This window comes from Lissotriton vulgaris, chromosome 11 (assembly GCF_964263255.1).
Source record: "Lissotriton vulgaris chromosome 11, aLisVul1.2, whole genome shotgun sequence".
Taxonomy (NCBI): domain Eukaryota; kingdom Metazoa; phylum Chordata; class Amphibia; order Caudata; family Salamandridae; genus Lissotriton; species Lissotriton vulgaris.
Window position 1 is genome coordinate 247,255,125 of NC_141699.1, and position 19,048 is coordinate 247,274,172.

General features: G+C 46.1%; 1 protein-coding gene across 2 annotated transcripts in view; it reads right to left on the minus strand.

Annotated features, from left to right (window-relative positions):
• Positions 1-19,048, minus strand: part of TTC28 (tetratricopeptide repeat domain 28) — a 1,842,918-nt gene that overhangs the window by 773,220 nt on the left and 1,050,650 nt on the right. The gene's annotated exons all lie outside the window — the stretch shown is intronic.

The following is a 19,048-nucleotide window of genomic DNA, read 5'->3' on the forward strand; positions in this document are numbered from 1 at the left end:
CTAGATCGAACATATATTGTATTTAAATAAAAAATAACTTCATCGTATTTTATATATAGGAACTTCCACAAAAGATATGCTGCTTTATGCTCCATAAGTAACTGGTGTCAGAATTGCTGATTAGCATGAAGTATTAGGCAGGTGTTATTTTTTCGAATTTGAGTATGTAACACACACATAACCTGTTAGCAGTAGTACCTACATCATTGAGTTACCTTTTACAAAGGACCTGCCTGGGGGGGATCAAAATGGAATTAATTAAAGTAGGTAAAACCTGCGAGCCCGCAAGACACTGCGGCCGAGAACCGAAGGTAGGGCCGTAGACATTCTCTAGCTGAGGCCTTTGCTTCTGGAATCACCTACCCACAGCCCTTCAGTTCATGCTACACTTCAAGGAAGCAGTACACCTGGGACAGAATTATTGTTTGTACCCTAGGGCACAATGGTATCAAAGAAAGGGCTGCAGACGCTCACCACAACCGCCTGCAGGGGCATTTCTCCTCTTGATAGTGCAGGTGGTATCCCACCTGAACTGTGATACACAGAGTAGCTTTGAAGCAGCTGCTCCGTATCTTACTTGAATGAGCTGCCCTGGGGGTAGCGTGAGTTTGTGAGCATTCTGTATACTTGGGCGCACTTTCACTGTCTGCACTCGGCACACCTTTTGAAAGGTGCGCCAAGGCGCAAACAGGGAAAGAGCGCTGTATATATAATACGTCCCCTGAGGCCGTTTATACATTGAGCCCTTGGGCCATAATGGGCGCATGCACTCACTTTGTGCACCCCGGGGCACAATGCTGTTACAGAAGTGGCTGCAGGTGCTTGTGCGTCCCCTTCTGTAATACTGATAGTACTGTTGCAATTGTAGGGTGGTCCCTCATTTGCACGGGGGCGTGGCCCCATGCAAATTAAATAATCACTTTACCTGTGCTGTATTATGGACGTGGGTGTCGAGACAAGCATACCCCTAGGAGGCGCACTGAAAGTGCACCACAAAAAGATTGCATACTTTCATTGCGCCTCCTAAATGCAGCCCTCTGGAGGTGAGAAAGGGGGTCCTATGAACCTCCCAGGAATCCCTTCGGAGGTGTGTACAGTCACTCAAAGTATCTACCTGCCAGGAGATCTCTCTCCCCTCTTCAAATTGCAGGCGGAGGCCACTTGCACTGTGAAAATGGAGCTGCTTTAAAGCTGCTGCTAAGTATTTCACTTGAATGCGCTGCCCTAATGGCAGTGTGAGTTTGTGGTTGCTATGGAGGCAGTGCATTCTTTCTAATATGGTGCATAGTCTCTGTTTGCACCCAGCTCACCTGTGTGCAATGGTGCAAACAGGGAAAGTCTGCCGTATACATAATACGACCCCTGTAGCTCTGATCTACACCTTGGGACTGACGATCTTTCATTGAATGTAAATGTGCACTTTTGTAGGCTGCAAAGTTTCTGTGACAATGCAAGAACTGTTGTTGCTGCTTGTCTTTTGAGTTAGTGCCCTGGTTCTTTGGTTGTGATACACGCCACAGAAAATATTTTATACGAAAATACTATATTACCTAATCTCAGGGTATTGTCACCAAAGACGTTGGATGGTGACTTTATTCTGATCACCTTGCTTGCATTTTCCCAATCATTCCTAATTTTCTTGCAACAAAACCCCACAGTTTGGTTATTAACAATGTTTTGAAACTGGCCCTTATTTTCTGCACGATATAGTTTCTTCCATTGGGACCAAGAACACTGTGCCTAATGCTAGTGGATATGCTCTTTTGTATATATTTTTCTTGGCCTGTGAAAAACATTACATTTTTCCAGCAGACACATTTTGCCCTCTACACTTTTTAACCTTTTAAATGCCAAGATATAATATAGCAACAGAAATAAAAAAAAATTCTTTCACCTTTGATTCTGCATGGGGACAAAATGAAATAGTTAGTTTGATTGTCATTGATCTACTTTGAAGGCCAGAAACTTTATGTTTGTGGGAGTGACATTATTCTGCTATTTTGCAAACAGTTGTCTTCTATGGAACATTAATCATGAATTCATTTATCAGATGTTTCCTTTCCAGTGAAGGGATTCCAAGAGTATTAAGTTTAAAAAAAGAGAAAAAATATGCTTCTGGTTTCTTTTATATTCTTTTCTAAAACATAATGCTGGGACCCAGATTAAGTTTCAAGCATGGGTGAAGTTGGAGGCTTGCTTCCAAACACAAATGGGTTTTACAGGAGAAAAAAGTTATCACAAACAACTGCTGTTTGGATTTAGTTTTCAGCAAAAAATATTAATGATTTTTTTCACTTACTATGTTGCAAAAAATAGAAAAATATTATTGGGAGTTATTTAGCATTCCAAATAGTGGTAACTTCAGACCAATAAGGAATTGGATGAAGTGCAGAAAATGATTTTCTTCAAACTGCTAAAAGGCAGGAAATTCAACCGAATGTACCACTGAAATTATTACTTTTCACTCCCTTATCCGTTAACCAACAAGTGTTTATGCCATCCAACTTGAAGCGTTTCTTGCTTGCTAGGAAACTTCAACTCAGAAGGTGCCGGGAGACTGTAACCATATTGCCTTCAGATTTAGTGCCTAATTACGATGTCGGTCGGAGTTGCCTCTGACCAACACCATTTTGTGGAAGGAGCCACCTGACCATAGGTCGGCGGTTCTGACAACCCCATTAGGATGTGACCACACATTGCGCGATTGCAAACTACCATTTTTCAATGGGAGCTTGTGTGGCGGGCCAAAACTGTCCGCAGCACAAACTACCATTGAAAAATGGAAGTTTGTAAACATCCCTGCACTGTGTGCTCCTCGATCTGTCGGAACCGCGTCAAATTCCTCCGCCGGTTAAAACTATGACCGCCGTCATCATAATATGGTGGTCGGACTTTAAACGAACCATGTCGGTTTGAGGCATTCCAACCGACATCGTGGTAAGACCCTTAGTGTTTATATACTTCTTCACCACTTCAGTGAAATGCCATTATTTAGTAAAATCTACATCAGTTTATATTCTCGCTTCCCAATCTTCCTTGCACCTCTGTTACCTTCAATTCCACAAGAAGAGACATACCTGCTCAATGTTTTCTCTTTGTTTTTTTCTTCTTTTCATTTTGTGGCCTATTCTTGCAAAAATAAGAATGTAACCAAGACATCAACTTGCTGAAGCCAGACCTACTGGCATTCACAACAATTGTTTCGAAAGATGTCCTGAGGCAGATTGATTTAAAATGTGGTTGGTTGTTGTTGGAAATGGCCCTTTTTGCAGGGTTAGTCCCAAACATTTTGCTTCTTCCTTCTTTATTTTTCCTGACCTGTAGCTGTTGGCAATAGGACTCTGGGCACTTTTCCACTGCTGATCAGTGCTAAAGTGCGTATACTCTCTGTGCAAACTGTTATTGTGATTGGTTATCAAACAGCCAAGAAGTTCCTAGTACAGTGCACTGTGTGCCAGGGCTGGTGATACAAATGCTACTAGTGGGCCTGCAGCACTGATTGTGCCAACCCCATGAGTAGCCCTAAAATGGTGTCTCAGGCTTGCCACTGCAGTCTGTGAACTGCCATGTCAACCTGGCCAGTGTTCCCACTGACCAGGCCTAACCCTTCCCTTTCTGTACACATTGGTCGCCCATATGGAAGGCCGAAGGTACCTCCTAGGGTAGGGTGCAATGTATGTGAAAGGTAGAGCATGTACTAGTGCCGGTGACATGCTCTGGTAGTGAATTACAGCCATTTTCGTTTTTCACTATTGTAAGGCTATCTTGCCCATAGGCTATCATAGGGAATGCTGGCTACAGTGGTTACCTGCATATCTTCCCATAGGAGCAAGATAGGACATAAAAGTCTGGCATCCCTGAACTCAGAATTTAATAACACATCTTTTAGGAAAGGTGGTTTTTAAATCCTGTGTTTGACAACAGCACTTTTAGAAAGTGGCTGTTCTCTTGTCTGACCTGTATGTGTGCCTTTGGCTGTTTGTGAATTGACTGTCTGGTTTGTGAGTGACAGGGCTGTGGGATTCCAGGAGACAGAATGAGTCTGCCCAGTGGGGAATAGAGAGATCTGCATCTAGATGGGAGGGAGGAGTTGCACCTTGGACCTGAATAGGACTGTGCCTGCCTCCCACCCTGCTGGATCCACCCCCTGTGGTGCGTCTAGTGTCTCTGCCCTGCACAGTGAAAGGAGAGAAGGAATCATGTCAACAAAGTGCTCCAGGGCTGTGCTTTCCCGCCAAAATGCTGGCTCTGCCTCCTGCTGGGCAGCTGGCGGCCCTGCCCCTCTCTCTGAAAGGAAAGGAGAAGCCAGGAAAACAAAGTGCACAAGGAACACCCAGAACTGGTTCAGACCGGGCTCAGAGCCCTCCTGCACAAAAGGGGCAAAGACCTTTTGGGGTATAAGTACAGGACCCCAGACTACAGAGAATTAGATCATCCTGGAATCAAGAAGGAATCTCTGCCAAGGAGAAAGCTGGAAGACTGAAGAAGGAAGACTGTCCTGCTGTTGCTTTGCTGGACTGACCTGCAGTTGCTTTGCTGCCAAGGAGAGGGGAAGGACTTTGCTTTGTGCTGTGTCCCCTTACTTGAAGGAATCTCCAAGGGCCTGAAGAAGAGCTGACTCCCTGTTAAGAAGTCCCAGGATTAAAAGGACTTCATCCCCAGCTTCCCTGAACTCTGCTGAGAGAATTCTGTCCTTCCTAGAGTGCTTGGGCCATTGCGGTGCCTCTGGAAGTTGTACCTGTGTTGGGGAGCTGGAAACAAGATTTTAAAGGCTTTCTGCAAGTTTTAACGCATCACTCGCTTGCGGAGCGCATCCCCGTCAGTGCGAGGAAATTCCCGCCGCTGCGAAGGCCGAGATCGTCGCAGTGCCTGTTGCCGCTGCCAGAGTCGTCGCATTCTTCGATTGCGGGATGCACCAGTCCGGTGCATGAAGATTACCATCGCTGCGAGTATTGTCGCAGAGACTGTCGTCACTGGGTGAGATTATCGCACAACTTGCTTGCGGATCGCATGACATCGCTGCGAGAGTCGTCACAGAGCCATTGCATCGAGGGGCCGCGAGAGGAGACGATCACCGCTGAGCTGCGCATCGTAGCCGCCCCGGAGATCGTCACCATCCCCAAGATCATCGCATCGTACCTTTTGCGAGCCGCTTCCACCGAAACCTGTGCACCGGGATCCACGCAAGGTATTGCATCCCTCCCCACACAGACCGGAGTCACCACAACACGCTACGTCCAGCGGGGTTGTCGCATCACCTTCCCAGGGTCTCAGGAGTGACGCATAGCTTGCTTTTCAACGCTACAGCTTTCACTTGGAACTTTTGTCGCATCTAAAGGTACTGTTGGCTAAAACGTGACGCAACTGTGGATTATTTTAACACAACCTTAAGAACCCATTTGAAACCATATTCTTGAACTGTGTATGTTGGATTTTTGATGCTTTGGTCCTGTGTAGTTTAGATTAAATACCTTTATTTTTCTAAACTGTTGTGGAGTCACTTTGTGGTGTTTTAACTGTGTTACTGTGAGTTTTTGTACAAATACTTAGCACATTGCCTTTGATAATCCTGACTGCTCGTGCCAAGCTACCAAGGGGGTGAGCAGAGGTTATCTAAAGAGTGTTTCCTCCTTACCCTGACAAGAAGCAAGGGTCCCCATTTGGGCAGTGGTACCTACCTTTGCCAACTAGAGACCCCCAGTTCTAACAGTTGTATTTATGAAAGAAAGTGCAAGATTTAGCTCTTACTAGATGTGAGGTACTGTCATTTGGTGTTAAAAGGAATAAATAAGGGGGGCATGGCTTGATTCCCGGTGGAGATGGCTGCTCCCATGTGAAGCTCCGTCAGAAAAAGGGAGAGAGAGTTGCTGTGCCGCAGTTATATCTGATGATGATACTCTACAATTAAACCACAGTTTCAAGCAGCATGTAAGGACCATCATGCGCTGCACTTTATAACTTTTGAATATCATACACTACCTTTTCCACTTCTAATGTATACCAATACCTCAAAGCACCCGCCATTTTGTGCTGGCTGCTATCATCGTCATTAATGTGGATGCAGAAAATCAATGCACTTCTTTGTATTAATTAACCAAGGCAAGTTCTCTCACACCTGGTGATTATTTTAGGATAAGTCCTTTTTAGACCTTTTGATTAAGCGCTGAATTTTCCCCTTGGTCTTGTTTCACTCTCATAAAAGGGCCACCATTTTAAACCTTATCCATTGCATGACGAGAATACCTGCAGTTCTCATTTCCAACCATCACTATACCTATTTCTTAGGTGAAGTAAGGTGGCTGTTTGTTTGCAGCCCTTTTTCAATGATATACTCCACAGCTTCAATAATAATCTTCATTTTAAATATTTACATTGCATATTTAGTATTGTTCAGCTGCAGGTTTCTTCTTACTCATGTCAATCTATGGGTAGATTGAAAAAGAACAATTGTTCTTCTAAGCTTCTTAACAATTCCTCTAAAAAGGGCAACACAAGTTACATTTCAACCAAACATAGGGCCTCATTAGGATCGCGGACGGACTTGCGTCCGTCCGCGACCCCAGAGCAGGAGGGAACCTCCGCATGGCATGCGGAGTTCCCTCCTGTGCAATTAGGATGTGACCGCCACCCTGGCGGTCACATCCTCTATTTTTAACATTGCGGCGGGTGCGGCTTCAAGCTGCACCCGCGACAATGTTAAAAATGCAGGTGTTGCATTTGTATGCAGAAAGAGGCAGGCACCGCGCGGTGCCTGCTGCTTTCCGCATACAAATGCAGGGGGGTACCATAGGTACCCCTCATGTGCACCCCCCACCCCCCCTCACCAATGGGGCCTGCAACGGGCCCCCGCAGTGAAGTTACACATGCTTTCCCGCCGCGGAAAAGCATCTGAAACAGGCCATCCTAATATGGCGGACGGTGTCTGACAGACACCGTCACCATATTAGAGCTTTTCCACCGCGGTTGTAAACCAGCCGCGGCGGAAAAGCTGCGGACGGAAACCAGGACCCACCAGCCATCCTAATGTGGCGGTGGGTCTTTGGTGGGTCCGCTGCGGATTTTCTGCATCCTCCGGGCCGAGGGTGGCTTCCGCCGGCCCAGAGGATGCGGAAAATCCGCAATCCTAATAACCCCCATAGCAGGGGCGTAACAAACGCCCCCGCAGCCCCTGCAGTGCGGGGGGGCCTCACTCTCTACAGTTAATGAAGGGGCCCCCAGGGGGCCCGGCCCCTTCAGCTCTTCTGAGGGCTGTGAGAGAGGTCTGCGTTGAAGCAAGCCTCTCTCCCTCTGTGTCTGAAGCAGGTGCAGCCTGCTCCGTTCCCCTCACCCCCTCCCTCTGACTAAAGAGAAACAAAGTATCAACATTGTTTCTCTTCAGTCAGAGCCGGAGGCAGGCCCGGGACAAGGACGGGCCCCAGAGACAGCAGTCTCCACTGCTCCTCTGAGGCAGCACAGAGCCCGGCCCCCACTCTCTCCTCTTGATAAGCAAAGCCCACCCCACAAGAGAAGAGACAGGGACATGGAGGGGGTGGGGGCCCCACCCCACAAGAGAAGAAAGGTGACAAGGACATGGATTGGGTGGGGGCCCGGCCCACCCCACAAGAGAAGAGACAGGGACAAGGATGGGGTGGGCGCCCCATCCCACAAGAGAAGAGACAGGGACAGGCCCCCACCGAGAAGAGACAGGGACAAGGATTGGGTGGGGTGGGTGCCCCACCCCACAAGAGAAGAGACAGGGACAAGGATGGGCTGGGGGCCCCACCCCACAAGAGAAGAGAAGAGACAGGGACAAGGATGGGGTGGGGGCCCCAGAGACAGCACTCTCCACTTCCCCTCTGAGGCAGCTCGCTCTCCTCTCCATAAGCAAAGCCCACCCCACAAGAGAAGAGAAGAGACAGGGACAAGGCTGAGGTGGGGGCCTCAGAGAGCAAGAGCCCGGCCCCAACGCTCTCCTCTCCATAAGCAAAGCCCACCCCACAAGAGAAGAGAAGAGACAGGGACAAGGCTGAGGTGGGGGCCTCAGAGAGCAAGAGCAGGAGGCAGCACAGAGCAGTACTCGGGACCCTGACAAGGGTGGGAGTGGGGGCCCCCAGACAGAGTATTCTCCAGGGCAAAGCTCACATGAGAAGGGACGAGGCAGCAAAATGGTGCCCTCAGGTAAGCACTGTTGTTAGAAGCACCATGTGGGCGTCCGCAGGGGAAGTTAAGGGGGGGCCAAGAAGGGTGCAAGGCAGAGGGGAGAAGGGTGCAAGGTAGAGAAGAGAAGGGTGCAACGCAGAGGGGAGAAGGGTGTAAGGCAGAGGGGAGAAGGGTGCAAGGTAGAGAAGAGAAGGGTGCAGAGTAAAGAGGAGAAGGGTGCAAGGCGGAGAGGAGAAGGGTGCAAGGCAGAGAGGAGATGGGTGCAAGGCGGAAAGGAGATGGGTGCAAGGCAGAGGGGAGAAGGGTGCAAGGCAGAGGGGAGAAGGGTGCAAGGCAGAGGGGGAGAGGGGGAGAGGGATGCAAGGTAGAGAAGGGTGCAAGGCGGAGGGGAGAAGGGTGTAAGGCAGAGGGGAGAAGGGTGCAAGGCAGAGGGGAGAAGGGTGCAAGGTAGAGGGGAGAAGGGTGCAAGGCAGAGGGGTGAAGTGTGCAAGGCAGAGAAGAGAAGGGTGCAAGGCAAAGAGGAGAAGGGGGCAAGGAAGAGAGGAGAAGGGTGCAAGGTAGAGAAGGGTGCAAGGCGTAGGGGAGAAGGGTGCAGGGTAGAGGGGAGAAGGGTGCAAGGTGGAGGGGAGAAGGGTGTAAGGCAGAGGGGAGAAGGGTGCAAGGCAGAGGGGAGAAGGGTGCAAGGTGGAGGGGAGAAGGGTGCAAGGCAGAGGGGTGAAGTGGGCAAGGCAGAGAAGAGAAGGGTGCAAGGCAAAGAGGAGAAGGGTGCAAGGAAGAGAGGAGAAGGGTGCAAGGTAGAGAAGGGTGCAAGGCAGCGGGGGAGAAGGGTGCAGGGTAGAGGGGAGAAGGGTGCAAGGCAGAGAAGAGAAGGGTGCAAGGCGGAGGGGAGAAGGGTGCAAGGCGGAGGGGAGAAGGGTGCAAGGCAGAGGGGAGAAGGGTGCAAGGCAGAGAGGAGAAGGGTGCCAGGAAGAGAGGAGAAGGGTGCAAGATAGAGAAGGGTGCAAGGTGGAGGGGGAGAAGTGTGCAAGCCAGAGGGGAGAAGGGTGCAAGGCAGAGGGGAGAAGGGTGCAAGGCATAGAGGAGAAGGGTGCAAGGAAGAGAGGAGAAGGGTGCAAGGTAGAGAAGGGTGCAAGGCGGAGGGGGAGAAGAGTGCATGACAGAGGGGAGAAGGGTGCAAGGCAGAGGGGAGAAGGGTGCAAGGAAGAGAGGAGAAGGGTGCAAGGTAGAGAAGGGTGCAAGGCGGAGGGTGAGACGGGTGCAAGGCAGAGGGGAGAAGGGTGCAAGGTAAAGGGGAGAAGGGTGCAAGGCAAAGGGGAGAAGGGTGCAAGGCAAAGGGGAGAAGGGTGCAAGGCAAAGGGGAGAAGGGTGCAAGACAGAGGGGAGAAGGGTGCAAGGCAGAGAGGAAAAGGATGCAAGGTAGAGAAGGGTGCAAGGCGGAGGGGGAGAAGGGTGCAAGGTGGAGGGGGAGAAGGGTGCAAGGCAGAGGGGAGAAGGGTGCAAGGCAGAGGGAGAATGGTGCAAGGTAGAAAAGGGTTCAAGGTGGAGGTGGACTAGGGTACAAGGGGAGGGGGAGAAGGATACAAGGGGGAGGGGGAAAAGGTGCAAGAGGGAGGGCAAGAAGGGTGCAAGGCAGAGGAGAGAAGGGTGCAAGGGGGATGGTGATGAAGTTAAAAATGTGCCCCCCCCTGGAAACATTTCTGCGGACACCCATGGAACGCACACTACTTTGTGAGGGAGAGTGGGAGAGAGTGGAGAGAGAGAGAGAGTGGAGAGAAACAGTGGAGAGAGAGAGTGGCTAGAGAGAGAGAGAGAGAGAGTGGAGAGAGACAGTGGAGAGAGAGTAGACAGTGGAGAGAGAGTGGAGATAGACAGTGGAGAGAAAGAGGGTGGAGAGAGAATGGAGAGAGCATGGAGAGACACTGGAGAGAGAGGAGAGAGAGAGAGTGGAGAGTGAGAGTGGAGAGAGAGAGAGAGTGGAGAGAGAGAGAGAGAGTGGAGAGAGAGAGTGGAGAGAGAGAGAGTGGAGAGAAAGAAAGAGTGGGGAGAAAGATAGAGTGGAGAGAGAGAGATAGTGGAGAGAGAGAGACAGTGGAGAGAGCGAGTGGAGAGAGCGAGTGGAGAGAGCGAGTGGAGGGAGCGAGTGGAGAGAGCGAGTGGAGAGAGCGAGTGGAGAGAGAGAGAGGGGAGAGAGAGAGCGGAGTGAGATAGAGTGGAGAGTGGAGAGAGAGAGAGAGAGAGAGAGAGAGAGTGGAGAGAGAGAGAGTGGAGAGAGAGAGAGAGAGAGTGGAGAGAGAGAGTGTGGAGAGAGAGAGAGAGTGTGGAGAGAGAGAGAGAGGAGAGAGAGAGAGAGTGGAGAGAGAGAGAGAGAGTGGAGAGAGAGAGAGAGAGTGGAGAGAGAGACAGAGAGTGGAGAGAGAGTGGAGAGAGAGTGGAGAGTAGAGAGAGACAGTGGAGAGAGAGAGACAGTGGAGAGAGAGACAGTGGAGGGAGACAGCAGAGAGAGAGTGGGTGGAGAGAGAGTGAGTGGAGAGAGAGTGAGTGGAGAGAGAGTGAGTGGAGAGAGAGTGAGTGGAGAGAGTGAGTGGAGAGAGTGAGTGGAGAGAGAGAGTGGAGAGAGAGTGGAGAGAGAGTGGAGAGAAAGTAGAGAGAGAGAAGGGGGAGAGGGTGGAGAGAGAGGGAGTAGAGGGAGACAGTGGAAGGAGACAGTGGAGGGAGACAGTGGAGGGAGACAGTGGAGAGAGAGATAGTGAGAGAGTGGAGAGAGAAAGTGGAGAGAGAGACAGAGGAGAGACCGTGGAGAGAGAGACAGTTGAGATAGAGTGGACAGAGTTGAGAGAGAGAATGGAGAGAGAGTAGAGACTGACTGACTGAGAAACTGACTGAGAGAGAGAGTGACTGACTGACAGAGAGAGAGAGACTGATTGAGAGTGAGACTGACTGACTGACAGAGACTGACTAAGGTAGAGAGAAACTGACTGAGAACGAGAGACTGAGAGAGAGAGGCAGAGACTGACTGACAGAGAGATAGACTGATTGACTGTCAGAGAGACTGACTTGGAGAGAGACTGACTGAGAGAGAGACTGACTGAGAGAGAGACTGACTGAGTGAGAGAGTCTGACTGACAGAGACTGACTGACAGAGCGAGAGAGAGACTGACTGACTGGGGTAAAGAGAGAATGACTGACTGAGAGAGACTGACTGACTGGGAGAGAGAGAGACTGACTGGGAGAGAGAGAGACTGGCTGACTGAGAGAGAGATGGACTGACAGAGAGGGAGACTGACAGAGAGAGAAAGAGACTGAGAGACTGACAGAGAAAGAGAGACTGACTAACAGAGAGAGAGAGAGACTGGCTGACAGAGAGAGAGACTGACTGACAGAGAGAGAGACTAACTAAGAGAGAGAAACTGACAGACTGAGAGAGACTGATTGAGAGAGACTGACTGAGAGAGAGAGACTGACTGAGAGAGAGAGACTGACTGACAGAGAGAGAGAGACTGACTGACAGAGAGAGAGACTGACTAAGAGAGACTGACTGAGTGAGACTGACTGAGAGGGACTGACTGAGAGAGACTGACAGAGAGAGACTGACAGAGAGAGACTGACTGACAGACAGATAGAGAGCGAGAGACTGACTGAGAGAGACTGACTGAGAGAGACTGAATGACAGAGAGTGATAGATTGACTGACAGAGAGAGAGACTGACTGACAGAGAGGGACTGACTGAGAGAGAGACAGAGAGAGAGAGAGAGAGAGAGAGAGACTGACTGACTGAGAGTGACTGACTAAGAGAGACTGAATGACAGAGAGAGCTAGACTGACTGACTGAAAGAGAGATACTGACTGACAGAGAGAGAGAGACTGTGATGGAATTGGGGTCAAAGTGTGTATGAAGCTATGCAATGCCTCTTAAGATTGCTATTGTCTAATAAAAATAAAAATGTATTATCAAAATGTGCTCTTTGTAGTTATATCTGCTTTTGAAATACTGCATTGTCGCTTTGTCCAATGTTTTAAAACGGAAACAGGAAGGAGCAGTGAATGCACTTTTGTCAAAACTAAACGATGAGTGGGCCCGATGTTGTATATCATGACAGGAGTCTGCATCAGGAAACCCACCTAAAATTGGGCAAACTTCCCCGGCCTACTGATGGCAGGGACCCTGGAATGAATGGTCCACCACCTATGATAGCCTGCTGGCAGACTACGCCCAACCTTTAACTCCACCATCCACTGTTACTATTAACGGCTGCATTGGTGACAGTGGCGTAACAATCGCCCGCATCCCCTGCAGTGTGGCGGGTTGCTGGCCTGAGAGCTCTAGACAGGCATGCAGGATGGGAGGGGGCCCCCCCTCCATGTAGTTTGCAGGGGGGCCCCCTCATGTTTCGTTACGCCACTGCCCCATAGTTCCCAAATGGAAGATTCAAATATTTCAACGGTTAAAGGAACATCTATTCTCCAAATTCATCTCCGGTGTATATCCCTTCACCTCGTCTCAATATTAGTAAGCCTTCAGGAAAAAGACTAGAAAAAATCCACCATCGGCAACAAAAATGCTTCCTCCTATCTCCATAGAGCTTCTGCTGGAAGAAATTTGGGCTTACGTCTATACCTAGAGGAGACTAATACAAGACTGCAAACTCTTGATGACAACTGGTCCAGGAATGGATGTCCACTTTGGAATATTGCACACATGTCTCTTTAAAGTCACATATAAAAATAGAACAATGTATGAGGATACAGTGCATTTGAAGTGTTTTATTCGGAGAAGTAAAGCTGAAGCCATGGAGATGTCCAACTCTCAGGAACATTAACTTACTTAACTTATATTTCAGTCATTTTGGGCCAGATGTAGGTAATTCCCATTTACCGATTCTAAAATACCGAATTTTACTGATTCGGTATTTCAGAATCGGTAAATGGGATGTAGATAAAGATTTGGTACATTTTACCGAATTGGTATGGAGGTCCATAGGAATGAATGCGAATTACCGATTCGGTAAATACCGAATTGGTAAATACTGATTCGGTATTTACCGAATCGGTAATAGGGGGACCATTTACAAGGGTGGCAGGGTGGCACATTGACACCCTGTTGCACCCCTGAATAGTGCATGGGTGCACATGTGGCACACATACATGCCCTAAGGGCATGTATGTCTGCCACATGGCACTTTAAAAAAAGCAAATAATTGCTTTTTTAAAGGTATTCGGTATTGTAAATAACGAATCCTTAAATGACAAATGCACTCACTTGAGTGGTACCTACATTAAGGATTCAGTAATTTACCGAATCGGTATTTTAAGAATTCAGTAATTTAGTGATTCCTTAAATTACCGAATCCTTCAATACGGCCCCTACATCTCAGATGCCTAATACCGGACAATTACGGCTGAAATTCGGATATTTGGGCCGTTACCGACCGGTATTGGGCTACCTACATCTGGCCCTACATCTTTTTAAATAATATAACTCATGTTGATTTATGTTTTTTTATCTATTTATATTGCTACCTTTCTTAGCTCATGAATATTCTGTTTGCAGGAAGTGTTTTTAATTTTGTCCCTGTGCTATTTCCCGTCCTGTATATCAACGTCTACCCAAATCCGCTCCCTCTGAGCCTGGTAGTGTCATCTTTTCCATGTGGTTTAAACTCCCCCATCCTTCTGATGTGCTCCTAGGTATCTCATCCCTCTCTCCCTTGGTCACCCTTTTGCCTCATATCTTGGCTGTTTTAATTCTTTTTCCACTTTTCTAATTCATGCACTTTTCCTATCCTTTTCTGTACTCTTTCACACCTGTTTCCTTCTCCTTCAATTTCGTCATTCCTTTGTCTTCTGTTATTACTGGTCATCATCACTACAAACGCTATATATTGTTTATGCGTATTGTTATGTCTGATGTCTTTAAAAATTGTATCCTGGAATGTCAATCCTGGAGGGTCTGAGTTCGCCTATTAGGTGACAATGTATCTTAACACATCGGTCGAGTCTCAATGCTGATAATGCTCTTATACAAGAAGCACATCTTACTGAAACTGAATCTTTAAAAATTAAAGAGAGGTCGAGTAGGATAACTTTTCTTTTTCACAGAAATGGAAAACATAATTGTGTTTTAAACTTATGTTGTAGAACTCTTAACGTACAACTCAAATTTCAGGAATCAGACATAGATGGCCGTTCACTTGTTTAATTCTTAATAATGTTCCCATTTCCATTTTCAATGTGTAGGGTCCAGCTCAACCAGACAAAAAATTTACTGTTAGTATGCAATAATTGTAAATATAACAAAGCTGGTCGGATCTGTTTAAAATTAAGTTTCTTTAAAAGAACAGTCAAGTAGCGTTTGCGCGGGTATTCATAAAAACCACATAAAAACATAAAATGCAGCATATCCTGTAGAGACTTTCCGTCGCAGCCACAGGGTGCTGGGGTTTTATTAAAAGAATCTTTCTTTGGTCTGATAAGCAGGTGATGAAACTGATGTAACCTGAACCTTGTTAGCAAAAACCTCTCATGAGTGCTCAGTGTACCAAGTAGGTAGGGTTCCATTGCTAGACAAGTTTTGACCATAACATATTTTCTTACACTTGTTTTCTGTAACTCTACCCCTTCCCTCTGGGTCTTCCTGTCCAGGAGGAAAGCTCGTTTAATTAGCTCAACATCCCCATAACAATTCTGTTTGGGTAGTCAAATAGCTCTGGTCGACCCAGTCCAGAGAAGCATGATTTCAGATATTTTAGCCAGGGAGTGCCCATTGCATTGTCTTGAGACAGAAGATCATTTACAATCAGATGTGTCAATGGAATATCTTGATTCAGCCACAGTTTTAACCAGCAGGTCAACAGGCGTAGGGAGAAGATATCGCTCAAATATTCCGCCCTTAACTCCTCGTGAACTGCAAAGTTAGATGGGCCGGCCTATACACAAAGGAGGCGCTTCATAAAAGCATTTTCGGCAATCTGAAGATGTTCGCCGGGCACATACCCCCATAGTTCACTGCCATAGACTGCAGTTGCCACTGATTTCGCATCATAAAGTTTCATCATGGCCTGGGTCGGTTTTTTCCCCAGTTTTGAAGTAAAGTTAAAAATGGAGGCATTGACCCTGGTCACATCACTTCTCTTTTTAGCAAGTTGGGGTCCCCAAGATAATTTGGAGTCAAAGAGAACACCCAGATATGAAATTGTAATTGACAATGGGATCACTACATTGTCTAGTTTGAATGTACAGTTCTTTTTTGGGCGGTTACCCACTTGCATGATGAATGATTTAGAGTAATTGACCAATAGGTCTCTGTCTGTCATAAACAGTTTAAAAGCGTTAAGCAAGGCTTGGAGACCTAACTCGGTTCTGGAGATTAAAACCGCATCATCTGCGTATCAAAGTACAGGAATACTCCGCCTGCCGACTCTGGGACAGTCAGCCTTCACATCCTGCAGAACGCTATCTAATTCATTTATATAAAAATTAAAAAGAAAGGGGGCCAAGATACAGCCTTGGCGAACTCCCTTATCTATAATAAAATTATCAGTTGTGCACAGATCTTGGGAATACCTTACATTGGCGCTAGTACTACTATGTAGATCCACCAAAAAGTTAACAATCCCGCTGTCCACACCCTTCTCCCTCATGGACTGCCAGAGCTTCCCTCTGTTCACACAGTCGAAAGCAGAGGATAAGTCCATGAAGGCGAGATGGACAGTACCTTTTAGGGCAATGGTGTATTTATTAAGGATTAGGAAGAGATTAATGCACTGCGTTATAGTTGATCTACCACTACAGAAGCCATACTGGGAGATGGACATGATGTTATTGTCCAGAACCCAATCGGACAGTCTCTGTAGTATAATTCTCCCCACTATTTTGACCATGGAATTAATTAGAGAGATGGGCCTATAGGCAGCAGAGTCAAATTAATTGAACAGACAAAATCACTTTTCATACCATTTGGGATATTTTTAAAGCATTAGCTAAAGACTTTGTTATCTAATACATCTCAAAAGAGCATCTACTGCTAAAATTCTCATGAAAATTAAAACATTAGACTAAACATATTATACCTCAAATTCAACAGAGTGTTTACAAGAATTAATTAGTAGCAAACACAATTTTAATAAACTGAATATGTCTGTGCATATCGTCGTAAATCCAGTGCCAGGAACTATAGTGGTCAAAACAAATCTGGAAAGCTCTTGGCTAATTACTTTAAAATGAAAATAAAAAAATCCAAAATTGATTCTATAATCAATTGCCAACATAATTCATTATGCAAAGATTCAGATATTTTAAGTGAAGATACAAAAATCATGTGATACCCACTTAGAATTCTCTCCACTCGAATCTGATGTCTTTGATGCCGAACTTTTTATGGCACTCCACTCACTCAAAAAAGATAAAGCACCTGTACTGGACAGGTTTACAGCATAATTTTTTCTACATTTCTCACACTTACTTTTATATAAATTTCTGAGCCTGATTGAATATTTTGCACAAACAGGTAAATCTAGTGGATCCTTCCTAGATGCCTTGATATGTCTTAAACCAAAAAAAAGGCAAAGATCTTCAATATTGTAGAAAATATAGACCTATTTCCCTTGTCAATACTAATTTAAAATAATTACATTAACAAGGATTTGGCAATATGATTGGAAGCTTTTCTTCCAAAAATACTAGTTAAGGAACAATCTGATTTTGCACAAGGTAGATAAATATCTGATGATGCAAGGCACTTTTTCAATTCTAAGTCTGGAAATACTGTGAATCGATGGCAGCAGTAGCCTTAGATGCTGAGAAAACATTTGATTGCTTTAATTGGTCTTTTCTATTCCAAACTTTATACTGGTTTGGCTTTGGTGCTAAAAGTATTCATTTGATATCCCTCTTATACACTGCACCTATAGTTGCCTTTACTATAAATGGAATTTCTTCCTCTTATTTCACTTTTGTGTTTGTCAGGGTTATCCCCTTTCTCTGCTTCTTTTTTATTTACTGTTAGAACATTTCTAGCTAAGCTACAACAAAATGAGCATGTTCATGGATTCTATCATAGCAAGCAATGTATTAATTTGGCAGCATATGCTGATATTATATTGTTTATCTCACAAACTCAAACATCAGTACCAGCTTTCCTAAGTAAAGTAGACTCTTAGGGGCCCATTAGGATGGCGGGCGGATCGCCTCCGCTGGCGGTAGCCACCGTTGGCCCGGCGGGTGTAATCCGCTCGCCATCCATGCCTGATTGAACCCCACCATATTAGTATGGCTGGGGGTCCACGGAGGACAGGAAGGTCCAATCACATCGACCAGGAAGTGGGAGGAGACATTCCTATGGGTGGAAAGGTTTCCTTAAAAAATAGCCCAAATGATAACACAACGATGTCGAGAGATCTGACTGGAGGGCGAATCATATGAGACAGGAAGTGGGAGGAGAAATTTCCACAGGACTATGAAACTGACGGCAGCATTCAAACAGGTGCAAACTGCCCAGCGAGGAGTGAGGACGCTTAGGTGAATGTGCCCAATGTTTCTTTGAAAAAGTAAGTGGGGAGTGGAATATGGCCTTGCCTTAATAGAGGATTACTAGAAATAAGAATGAAGATTGTTGGGTATAAGGGAGCTTCGATAGGGATTATAGACATGTGATGGAGGCAACAACTCTATCTCCAAGAAGGCATAGTTCTTAACACTTACATTTTTTAAAGATATAGGGCCAGATGTATCAAAGGGTTTTACCCATTCTGTGTCTATGGGAAAATGTGTTCATACATATGGCCCATAATTTCAATTTACAAGTGAGAATTAAAACATGTATGAAAAATCCAACCTATAGCATTCATCCACCCATGCTGGTTAGAATAAGAATACCAATGTTAAGAGGCAAAAATAGTTGATAGCAAACATTCAAAACAAAATAAGAATACAGAAAGTGTTTGAAGAAGTCAAAATATATAATAAAAAATACATCAATCAAAACTAACGTAAGAAACAACGTGAAGCTATTTTTTGCCCAAATATGGTCCATGGACATTTTTCTGTTTGATGTAATAAATACATTTTTAATGTTACGATCATCAGTTTGAGTAGCAGTCATGCTCTTGATATTTACTTTATTTGTTATGGGATTTCAGACGAGGCAGTTAAGGTCAGAAATTGTGATTTATTGTGGAATCTCCGATGCAGGCCAATAGCTCCCAGAAGGACAATGATTTGTAGAAGAACCCTGGCTGACCTCTTTAGTGAGAGTAAAGGGACACAATAAAATCTATTGGCAATTCCATGCATGCTTTAGGCTTTCCCCAGACAGATGGAAATGGAAAAATAAGAGCTCGTAGCATTGATTATTGTGTCTTTCAAAAAGTCACAATGCAGAAGAAAAGCCCTGTGTGTATTTTAACATACTGTGCTTAATTTATTAAGCCTTTAGGCTAATGTTTTGTGTGGTAGGAATTTGTCTGTCCCATTTACACGAATTGCGAATTTCATTTAAATACCACCAAAAGACAGCATGAGTTGCATTGAACAGTTAAGTAGACATCTCTCCCTGGTTCCTGGGAGGCACTTTTTAATTGTCTGTGTTCTGGGAGGAAAAAACACTTCTCAATTGTTGACAAACACAACCATCTGGCAGCCATGTTTGCCAGGCAGAAGGAACAACCTTTATCTGAAGCAACATCATCCCAGCCGGAGCACATTTTCCAACACCCATGACATCAGGAGAGTAGACATAGTTTAACATCTTAATTGCAGCATCAATACCGTGAAAACACAACTTCCACACCCTCCACTGCCCTCTACAAAACAATTTCGTCCTGTGTGTGTGGAACCCCAGATTTTTCTTTGCTAGCTATTCTCCTTGGTTGTCTCTCTTTTGGGTGAAACTAAGTGCAGAGTTGTAGCTAGACCA